This window comes from Athene noctua, chromosome 3, assembly GCF_965140245.1.
Source record: "Athene noctua chromosome 3, bAthNoc1.hap1.1, whole genome shotgun sequence".
NCBI lineage: Eukaryota > Metazoa > Chordata > Aves > Strigiformes > Strigidae > Athene > Athene noctua.
The window spans coordinates 53,030,438-53,040,930 of NC_134039.1; positions in this window are offsets into that span (position 1 = coordinate 53,030,438).

Here is a 10,493-nt window from a genome sequence, read left to right on the forward strand (position 1 = left end):
AGCAGCAAAATGAAGGGAATACAGAAGAGAGGTCTGTAACTCCAGACAGATGTCCTAGGCTCCCTGTACACTTCATTTTACTCAAGTGACTGTCTCACAGAAAATTGCTGTCAGAACGCTCACAAAAAGCTGCCATACACTGCCAATATCTACACTGAAATTAACAATTTTACCCAATGTTACTAATAAGCATTGAGTGATTCAGAGGTTTTCTGTTTAGGAGAAAACTTGTCAATCATATCTACTTGGGAGAGGGGATCTAAGCTTTCTCAACTTGGACAAGCAGAAGTGGGACATGGGAACGTGTTGCTCAGAGAGGATAGAACTAGGCAAGACCCTGGGAAACCCAGTCTGACTTCAAAGTTGGCTCTGCTTTGAGCAGGGATGTTGGACCAAATGACCTTCAGCAGTTCCTTCCTATCTAAAGTATTCCACGATTACCTGATTTTTTGAGAAATCATGTGTTTCAGCAGAGTTTCTGATTCACAGTAGCTGAGACACAATGTCAACCAGGAAGATGCTTACCTATGTTTACTTTTGTTCATAACCCTTCTCTGTGCATGTTTACAGTAGTCATCAGTCACACTGTTGCCTACTATTTTTTCCATTATCATTTGGCTCTCACACCCACCTCTAAGCATTCCTCTACTGTCACTATAAAACCAGAAGAGATGGACTCCCAGTTCAGATGTCAGGTTCAAGAGCCAGCACAACCCCCAGCATCAGTTTCTTCCCCTTGCTCAGTCCCAGGCTAGGATATTCCCAGTGCAGGCAGAATTTTTAGGGTATTTGGTTGGTAAAAAGCATGCAGTCTCTTTATCATTGTGCAAAAATGTAATTATTCAAAGGTTTATAAATTGGCTACTTTCTCACAAATTCCTGCAAAACAGGGGGTGCTAGAGCATTTCCAAGAAAAACTCATCAGAAATGTTAACACAGGCAATGTTGGTTGTTCATTTTTTTTCTAGATGTATTTCAGAACATTTCAGAAATGACTGACACTTCCTAATCAAACATCAGATGAGGCAGATAGACAGTGTGGGATATTTTTGCTTCAACTGAAATTTTCACAAGGTTATAAGCAACCAAAACTGGGGACTTACAATGGGAAGCACTCAGTGACTTCAACAAAACATGGTGCTATCAGCCCTTCCAAAATTAATCCCTCGGTTGCTGCTTAAGAATTGATATGACAGACTAACAATCTGGAGCATGAATTGACATTAGAACATAATTGCTCTCTAACATCAAGTACCCAACTGTCAGTCCAAAACAAACTGAAAATCAAGTCTGGCTAAAAAAAGAAAAAATTGATATGTCTTCATCTAAATAAAAGCTCTGACTGGAAATGCACGTCTCACAAGGACTGACTCAGCTCAGGTGATGTTAGCTGTTATAGGAGCTTTGCAAAATATACCATACATATTTTTGTCTAACAGACCAAATTGTATGTTTCCTTCAAAGTTGTTTCCTTCAAAACCAACTGAACTATTCCTCCATGGTTATGACACGATTCAAAGGAATGTGAGAAAAGTAAATGACCGCTGGAAACTCACCACCAGAGGTGAATAGGCAAGATTTGAAAATAGGGTGAGTACTGATTGTGTCCTCCCAGTTTCCCACCCAAAGATCTGTAGAAATATAAAGATGAAATCATCATTGCAGCTACTGATGGCACTAACCAAACTAAGGAATAAAGAGCATAGATGACCTGACAGACTCAGTAAAACTATGCATACGTACTATCTGCTGACATGCTTTGATGTTTGGCTGGGTGCAAGCCATGGGTCACATCACAAAACCCACCAGCAACAAAAGCATAAAGAAAATGTACTGGTACTGACTGTTCAAGATGAAAAAGGTAGCAATGGCCAAAGATAAAAAGACCAAGTTATTCCAATATAAAAAAACCCCAACTGATTCTCAAAATGTAGTTCTATGAGTTAGGAAAATTCCCTTCTTCATTTCTATTGCCAAAAAAGGAACTACTACTAAAAACAGACTCCGATTCTTACTCGGCTCTTAATTGTATGATTGTGTCCACTCACACCACCCTTCATAACATTCTGCTGAATATATGAAACACGAATACAAAAATCAGCACTAGCAAATCTAGACAGAGAGATATTAACAGATTTATGTGAGGCCAAGAATAACCAGAGAAAATGCCCTAATTGTCATCTCCTTGCAGCTTCTCCCAATGTGTATGATCATAATTATTGTAGAGATGCCAGAAAAACAGAGAGCTATATTTAAACTCCAAAGAAGGTATTTGGAGTTCAAAATGCAAATAACATTTACGTAGAAAGGGAAGGAAACCTCGTAATAACATACGTATTAATTTTATTGGCTTATTTGTGTTCATTGAAAGCAAATGCTCTCTGTAGCCAAAAGAACAGGAGCTTACAGCAAGAGACAAGCCGACTTGGCTGGTCAAAGCACAGCAGATATTTTACCTCACCATGTGTTGTTTTTCAAGCTTCTAGCAGTCAGATGTCTGCTGGAAAAACACGGTCATCTGTGAGGGCACAGGGAACTGATCAAATAAAGGCTTTGTTTGATAAAAAATTATCTAGTTCTAAGGGAAAAAAAGTAAAACTCTTTCCACAGCTTAAAATGGAATTTTATTTCCACTGTTTGAAACATAGGCTTTCTGTTTAAGGTATTTTACTTACTAGTACAAATAAAACTTCACACTGATTTTTTTTCTGTTTCTTTGAACATGGTAGTTCATACAATAATAAACTTACAAAAAATCAGCTGAAGGCAGATCTGACACTATTCTGACATCAGAATTTGCTGCTTTATAAATCTCTTCCCTCTGGTTGCTTACTGACATGAATAATAGAGATGTGTGTGTCCTGGGAAAAAAAAAAAAAAAAAAAAAAAAGGTAATAGATAACATCATGATTTTAGGCAGCCTCATATTTTGCATTTTAATTTTGCAACAGGTCTGAAAAGCTTTGTAGCCAAAAATATAGTCCAAGAAAGGAAATAATAAGATTAGTTCAGGGAACAGTGATAATGATGAGTTTACATGAATGAATAATGGATGGAGGGGTGTCCATTCTACCCTGCATTTATAAAGCTTTTTGAACTGAGCAGGTCAGAAGACTCTAAAGTGTCATTTACCAGAATTAACCAATACCTTTTTAACTTCAGTAATACCTACCAATGTAACACTATTTAGACTCTTATCATTTACATCCGCCATAAGTTAAGCTATACTGTCTCCTAAGTGGAAGTACATGCTGAAATCAACTATACATATACCATATGTACATAACCATTAACAGAGCTGACTACAGTCTTCCATGCTTCCATGCACAAATGGCAGAGACAATGCTCAGGATCTCCTGCTTTTTCTTCTTCAGGAACTGGGCACTGTTATCCTGTGCTCAGCTGTTCTGATTCTAAATGCCTCAAGTAAATTAGGTTTATGCAGATAAGCAGTCGGTTTCTGTAGCTTTCTGCCTCCACGAGGTCTTTGAGTTTCAGCCATACTTACAGAGTGGAAGTCTCAGACATAACGGTAGACCTACAAGCTTCATAAAAATAAACACCTGAATAAAGGAGAAGTAATAAGCAAATGCTCTGACTGTGAGAAGAAGAACCAAGCAAGTGAACATGAGCTTTTTAGCTTTACTAGAGATTCCATCTGGACAGGACACCTAGCAGATGCTCTAGTCATATGAAAATCTTCAGTTGGAGCTTGTAATCAAGCACAGAATGCAAAGTTTAAAAAGGTTCTCTTGTTTCAGGATTTGAAAGAACTAATTGGGTTTTCAGGACTTTGAAAAGAGAATAGAAATGAATCAGGAGGCAAAGAGGGTCAGTGTCTACCATATGCTCTTACATGCTCCCAAACATTTCTGCTATACTTAATGTTACTGCAGGTGGTGAAGCTTCCAATTGCAGCAATTATTTTTTGCACGAGATACAGATGCTTTTCTGCCTTATTTGCTGGGTAATCATTTTTCAAAATACTCTTTTCCTCCACTTTAAAATTGGTCTCAAGTTCTAGACTTGTCAAGTTTTTTCCAGCTACATTTGAAGTTCAAAGAACAAGCTGTTTTGAAATACTTTGAGATTATTCTGAATATGCCAATTTTTCTCAGCTCTCCATTTTTCAAAACCCAAGCACTCAGATGCCATCAGCCATCCATATACCACAGGTGTATTGGAAAAAAATCCCTAATAGCAGAGACCATAAACTCAGCTGAGTACATTGATAAGGATATATAACACATTATTGAAATTTACTCTTAATAAAAATGTATTCATTTATATACAGGCATGAACTGCTATATTGAAACAGGGATACTAGCAAGTCTACAATTTGGTCTCACAACTATTGCCAGATCATATACCTCAAAGCATAGTCAAATAAACAAAACATAGTTATTTTAATGAATCTTGCCCTTCATACCAATAACAGGGTTAAAAAGGATTCTCAGGCATCCCTTACTACAAAACTTAGCCCAGAACAGATGCTGATGCTGACTTGTACCTCAGCACAAGACACAAGCTAGACTGAGAGAGCAGGACAGGGATTTCCAGTTTCTGCAAACAAAAATGAACTTCAGCACAAAGTGTGCTGAACAACATTGAGATCATTTCAGCTGTGAAACTAAGTGTCAGGAAGAAGAGAAAGGTTCTCTGCAAAATATGAAATGGGTCAGAGACGTGTTCTGTGTGAGAGGCCACCCCATCACTCCCCGCAGGCACTGCAAACGAGAAGCCAATACATAGTCATTACGGAGACACGTTGCTGCGTTGGACCATGCTGGTTTATGGCTGTGACAGAAAGAATGAGCAGCATACAGAACACGATTCTGCATGAAAACAAAATCCTACCCTCACAGTAACCCTTGCTCATTTCAGGATGCATGGTTATAAATAATGGGCAACGTGTCCTTTTATTTCCAGCTCATATAATGTCAAAAGAAATAAGCAGGGAAGCTGCATTCATGTCCAGGATCACAGCGCCAGTTCCCAACAAACTTTTTCTTTATATCTTTTTTTTTCCAAAAAGTGACGCATGGTAATGGATGGTTGTGCTCATCCCTGTTATTAGTTGAAGCAGAGTCAGAGGAGTTTCAATCTGAAATAATACAGATCATAAAAGCCTTTGCAAATTAAGTGTTGTTCACCAAAGTAATGTACAATTTTCTTTCTTTTCTACATAGTTTTCATATGTTATTTGGCAACTGTTTGATAAATGCTAGTAGTAAGATATCTGCTTTTAAAAGGATACCGACTGTGGAGAAGGCGTCATAGTAATTGCTAAGTGCTTCAGTTTGTTGTTTTATAAAAGGCGAAAACGTAACATTGGTTCACATCTCCCAAAGAGTATTTCTGGTGCCTTGTAGCCATAAGGCATTATCATGAGTTATAGATCTGTACGACCTTTTGCAGGAATTTATGTGCAGAAAATTATCTGCCCTTTGCAGTTGTGTAACTACACATACACATTCCCCCTACCCCAAGCAAACGCACAACACTGCTGTATTAGACCTAGTGTCTTCACATCAGTCTGGAGGATGCTGCGGCACCACGCTCTGGGGTTCCACATCCTGGTCACAGAATGAGGGCCCACATCTGGCACTTTGAGTCTTATGAGGAGAGAGATGAAGAGGAAAGCTGCAGGTGGGGACTGATCTTCTAGACAGACCTTTCTATTACTTCTTTTTTTTTTTCTTTTTTTTTCTATGCAGTGCACAACCTCCTGTGTCTTCTCCCACTCTATGAGTCCAGGCATCAGGTGCACTCACCTGACAGATTGCATTTAAGACTGACCATTCATGATCTGCCATATCTAGCATGTGGGTTTATGGAGTGGAGAAAAAATGTGCAGAAGCTCCATGAAAACTATGAGAGGGAGCAGTAAGTAGGAGCCAATTAAATGAGTCACACAATATGAGACACCTCACAGAGCCTCCTCAATCTCCTACCAGTGCTGTCTACCCACAAATGGGTTTTTACTATACCGCCTGAGAAATATAGCTACTCTAGTGTTGTATCCATGGACAATTAAAGTCAAGACGGTGAGATTGTCCATCTTCCTTTTCTTATGCCTGATATTGCAAATGTAGATATTATGCACTAATACTTCATACATTGCCATGAGGTAGTATTCAAGTTTTAATAGAAAATCCACTTGCATGTTCTCTAGATGTTTTTTTAGAGTTACTGCAGTAACTCACTACAGTCCATTATATTGCAAAATGAATCTGCTTTTTTAAAAAGCTTTCCTGCTTTTATTTTGGTTATATGAGAGATATATGGTGTCTCAAGACATAAGTAATGCTTGACTGCATCCAAAATCACCTTTTTAAGTCCATCAGCAAGCTGTATTTGCATGAAGTACTGCATTTTAAAGGTTAGGTTACCTACCTGTTATCATAGAAAAGCTATCATACTGCTTTAAAAGAGATTGCTCAGGGCCATGACAAATTACTTTCCCAGATGTTCTTACTATTAAAGGCTAAATTCACTGAACCACTAACTTTCTGTTAATTTTTAACATTTTCTCAAGTGCTGCTTTTGGAATAGAAAATGAAAATAAATTATCCTCCAATGCTTAACATAAATGTGCTCCAAAGACTTGAAGACTGCTTAACAATGTCTCTGGATGTATTTGAAATCTGCAAACTCTAAGACTTAAGGACCCTAAAAATCCACAAGGACACACAAGCCACTGACATTTACCACTGTTGTTTCCAAACTTTTAGATTTCAATGGCTAATCTGGCTCAAAATAAGAATGAATCTTAGAATGTTCATTTACTTTTTGTAACACATATGAAACACACATGTGGATGGTGAATACCTCAGTTCAAGCTCTTACAGTGTTTTAGAAATCATCCAGAACATAAACTGCATGTTCTGTAAGTTATATACAAACTTGATGACACCAGTACACAACAAGGAGACCCTTAAAGTAAATTAATTTGATTAGCAGAGATATTTAAGATGTATCTGCTGGTCTTTTTCCCATCTTCAGTCTCTAGAAATCCTTGAGATAGCAAAGACATCAGTGAGGACTGCAAGTGAAAGCAAATCTGCCAAACTGAGGAACTGACATTTTAGGGTACTAAAGAGGCATTTGAATGTAGAAAGGGCAAGAAGTCAGGGCTAAATCAATAAATATAAGTAGTAAAAACTTTTATCCTGAAGTATACTCACCTGCAATGAAAATCTCAACTTAAGGTTAGCCACTCTGACTCCCTATTCAATAGTACTTACTACTTGGTGGCAGTTCTGAGGACAGAATGTGGAAAGATGGCACTGGCAGACAGGTGATACTCCATGTCTGAACATCCTCTCCAGATCTGCAGATCTATATAAGTGAAAATAAGGAGCAATATACGTTTGAGTGACAGAGAGGAACAAAAGGCAGTTCTGAATGTCTAAGGATGGGGAGCAAGGAACCGTTTGCCCAGGTAGGGACTAAGTGCAATCTTCCCACATCCCACACATTGGGCTAAAAAATCACTCTCTTATTTTTGTTACGCTTGGTCTAATGAATAGTATTCATTCCTATGTTTGAGTAAAAAAGGAGCTGAGCCCTTGGAGTCTGAGCAGCCTGGTGAGCTGTGTCTTGGTGGAACAGAAGAGCTGTATTCAGGGCCCAGCTTCAAACTGGTTGAAAAACAGAGATGGAAAGAGCATTTACAACTCTCAGGTGAGAGTCCTGCTCATGATCTGATATACACCAAGAGCTCTAAAACCCATGTTTGCAACTGCCTTCCCTGACAGACCTACCTTTTGTTCTCTTCATCCCCTAAGGCACTGCAGGATTTGACTTCGTTCTGCTTCAGGGCATGCTGGAAGCATTAGAGCCTTGACAGGAACAAGCATTTGTGTCTGTGTCTCACACCGAAGGCCAGACAGGACCCATGGACCCAGTGTTCTCCACTAAGACCCTTGGTCCACTAGATGCTGTGAAGCTGCCTGGTTTATTCAAAATACAGTGTCAACTTCTAAAACATGAGTGGGGGAAGAGGAGGTAACTTTTCCCCCCCAGATACTCATAAATCAATGTTTAAGTCCTTGTGCAACTTGCTTCCCTGCCTTCCTCTGGGGGTTCAGATTTTGTACAGCTGGGACTGCATGCCAAGTCTCTCAGCTCACTGAAGTACCCTAACAGCCAGACTGGACTTACACTGAGACAGAATTAATTCAGCACCAAGAGAGGGGAATCACAATAAGGAAGATGACTCTCTAACCCTTTCTGCTGTGTGCTATCATCTGACTATAATGTATATAACCAGGCCTTAAACTGAAGACTGCAAATCCTTCTTCCTGCATGAGCACTATGGCAGAAAACCCACACCCTTGCCAGAAGCAGAGTGTAAGAGGAGAGGTGAAGGATACTCCTTTCTTTCAGTACCCCCCTCCTAATTAGTCCTTAGCCCAACAGCTACATTGCTTGCTCATGAAGGGACTCTAAACTCCCAGAAGCAAAAGAAAATAAGGATCTTGCTTTTGAAAAAAGTCCGTTAATGATCAATTTAATAATTGTAATAAAATTGCTGTTTTATTAAAAAGCTTCTTTTTGAAGATACTAGAGGCATTTCTGTATTTGTGGAGGCTTTCAAGAGTGCAGGGGAAATATCATTATTAAAAGCCCTATCAATCTGTCTGGCAGTGCACAGAATGTGAAAACAGAACTGAAAATCTTACACTCTAATAGATAGTTTGATACAGAGGCAGGGAAACACAGGCAGGATGCTGATGGTTTTGGAAGAAGGAGACAGTTATCCGCAATTCTCTGCAATAAAAATCTCTACTGGTGATGCCAGAAACCTTACATTTGTACAGATTATCAAAAGAAATGTTTCACATCCTAATTAATGTACTGACAGCTTCACACAGCTTGTGCCCATGTACGATCAACACAGATTTTAGCTAGGTACTGTTTTCACATCAATATTATTTGGTAGAAGAAAGATAATTACCAATTGTTCCCAATTGTTAGACTTTTAAGAACAATATTCCTTGTAATTTAGTATGTTACAAGTGACAGAAGCACCTTTATGTTGTGAAATAGCATAATGAATTAGATTGCATCATGCCATGAGCAAACTCGTCAGCATCCAGTAGCAACGAAGAATTGCTGGGCTCAAAACCAGCTGTTGCCAGACTTACAAGAATCCTGTGGTTCTGAACTGCTTTAAGACTGTTCGATGCATCCCTTGATCATGGTTTCTCTGCAAAGTCTGCTTATTGGCAGGTGGCCTCTGTCTGTAATCTGAGCAGCTCATGTAAGGATCATCACAACTCCCATCAATTTCTTGAGCATCTGGGTCCTGAGATCTCTAACATGAAAAACAAATCCCAGTCAGCATTATCGAGAAAACATAAAATTGGAACACAAAACTCTTATTGCCTCAAATATTAGACACTGCACTGTGATTTGGAGCCTGCCTTCCCCAGATTATCCCTATGTCCAGATCTCATGGCTGGTACATAAATAACCTGGCTACAAGCAGTACTGTCACTTTGCACCTACCAGCGCTCCACACTTACCAAGGTCTGAACAAAACAGCAATTAAAATTGTTAGTACTTTAAGACCAGTTCAGTTTAAAGAAAGCATGCAAATACTCACAAATAGACCGCTACTCTGTATGCTACTACAGACAGAATTTTCATTCCATAAATAGATCGTCAAGAAGAATTCGGGCTCAACATTTTCAGTTTTGATAGCAGAGGAAGGAGGCTACAAAAGTTATTATTGTCTTCCTCAGACTATATTGTCAATGCAATCAACTTAAATTTCACCCAATATTTTGATGCATCAAGGCAACAAGAAAAGTTTAATGGTTTAGTCTAAATGAAGACAACAAGCTTCTTTAAACAAAGTAATATTTCAATGGATGTTCTGAAAACAATCAATGTTGAATCAATAACCTGGAGATTAAAATTACTTCATTGGTGTATCATCCAGATGTACAGAAATGCAGAAATCCAAGACAAAATAAGAACTATGAATAAAATTTTTATGATAAGGTAGTGCTCAAAAAGTCTTTGAAATCAATAGCAATATCACCTACAGCTCACTGGACTTTAATCTGTATTGAATCACACGTTTAACAGATACCTTGTACCACAGTAAAAAATTTCACTTTGCCTGAAGCATGAATTTTAAGACAAGAAGGAACCCTTGAGCATTATATGTAGCCACAAACCCTCATATTAAAAATCTCTTCGCTATCTGCCCTTGGGAAAAAGAAAAGAAAAGAAAAGAAAAGAAAAGAAAAGAAAAGAAAAGAAAAGAAAAGAAAAGAAAAGAAAAGAAAAGAAAAGAAAAGAAAAGAAAAGAAAAGAAAAGAAAAGAAAAGAAAAGAAAAGAAAAGAAAAGAAAAGAAAAGAAAAGAAAAGAAAAGAAGTGTGATTTACAGCAGCTTTAATACACAAGCCCGTTTACTGAGAATTATTCTATAAACTGTATGTCTTGTGACAATAAATCCACAATCTCTGTCATTTGC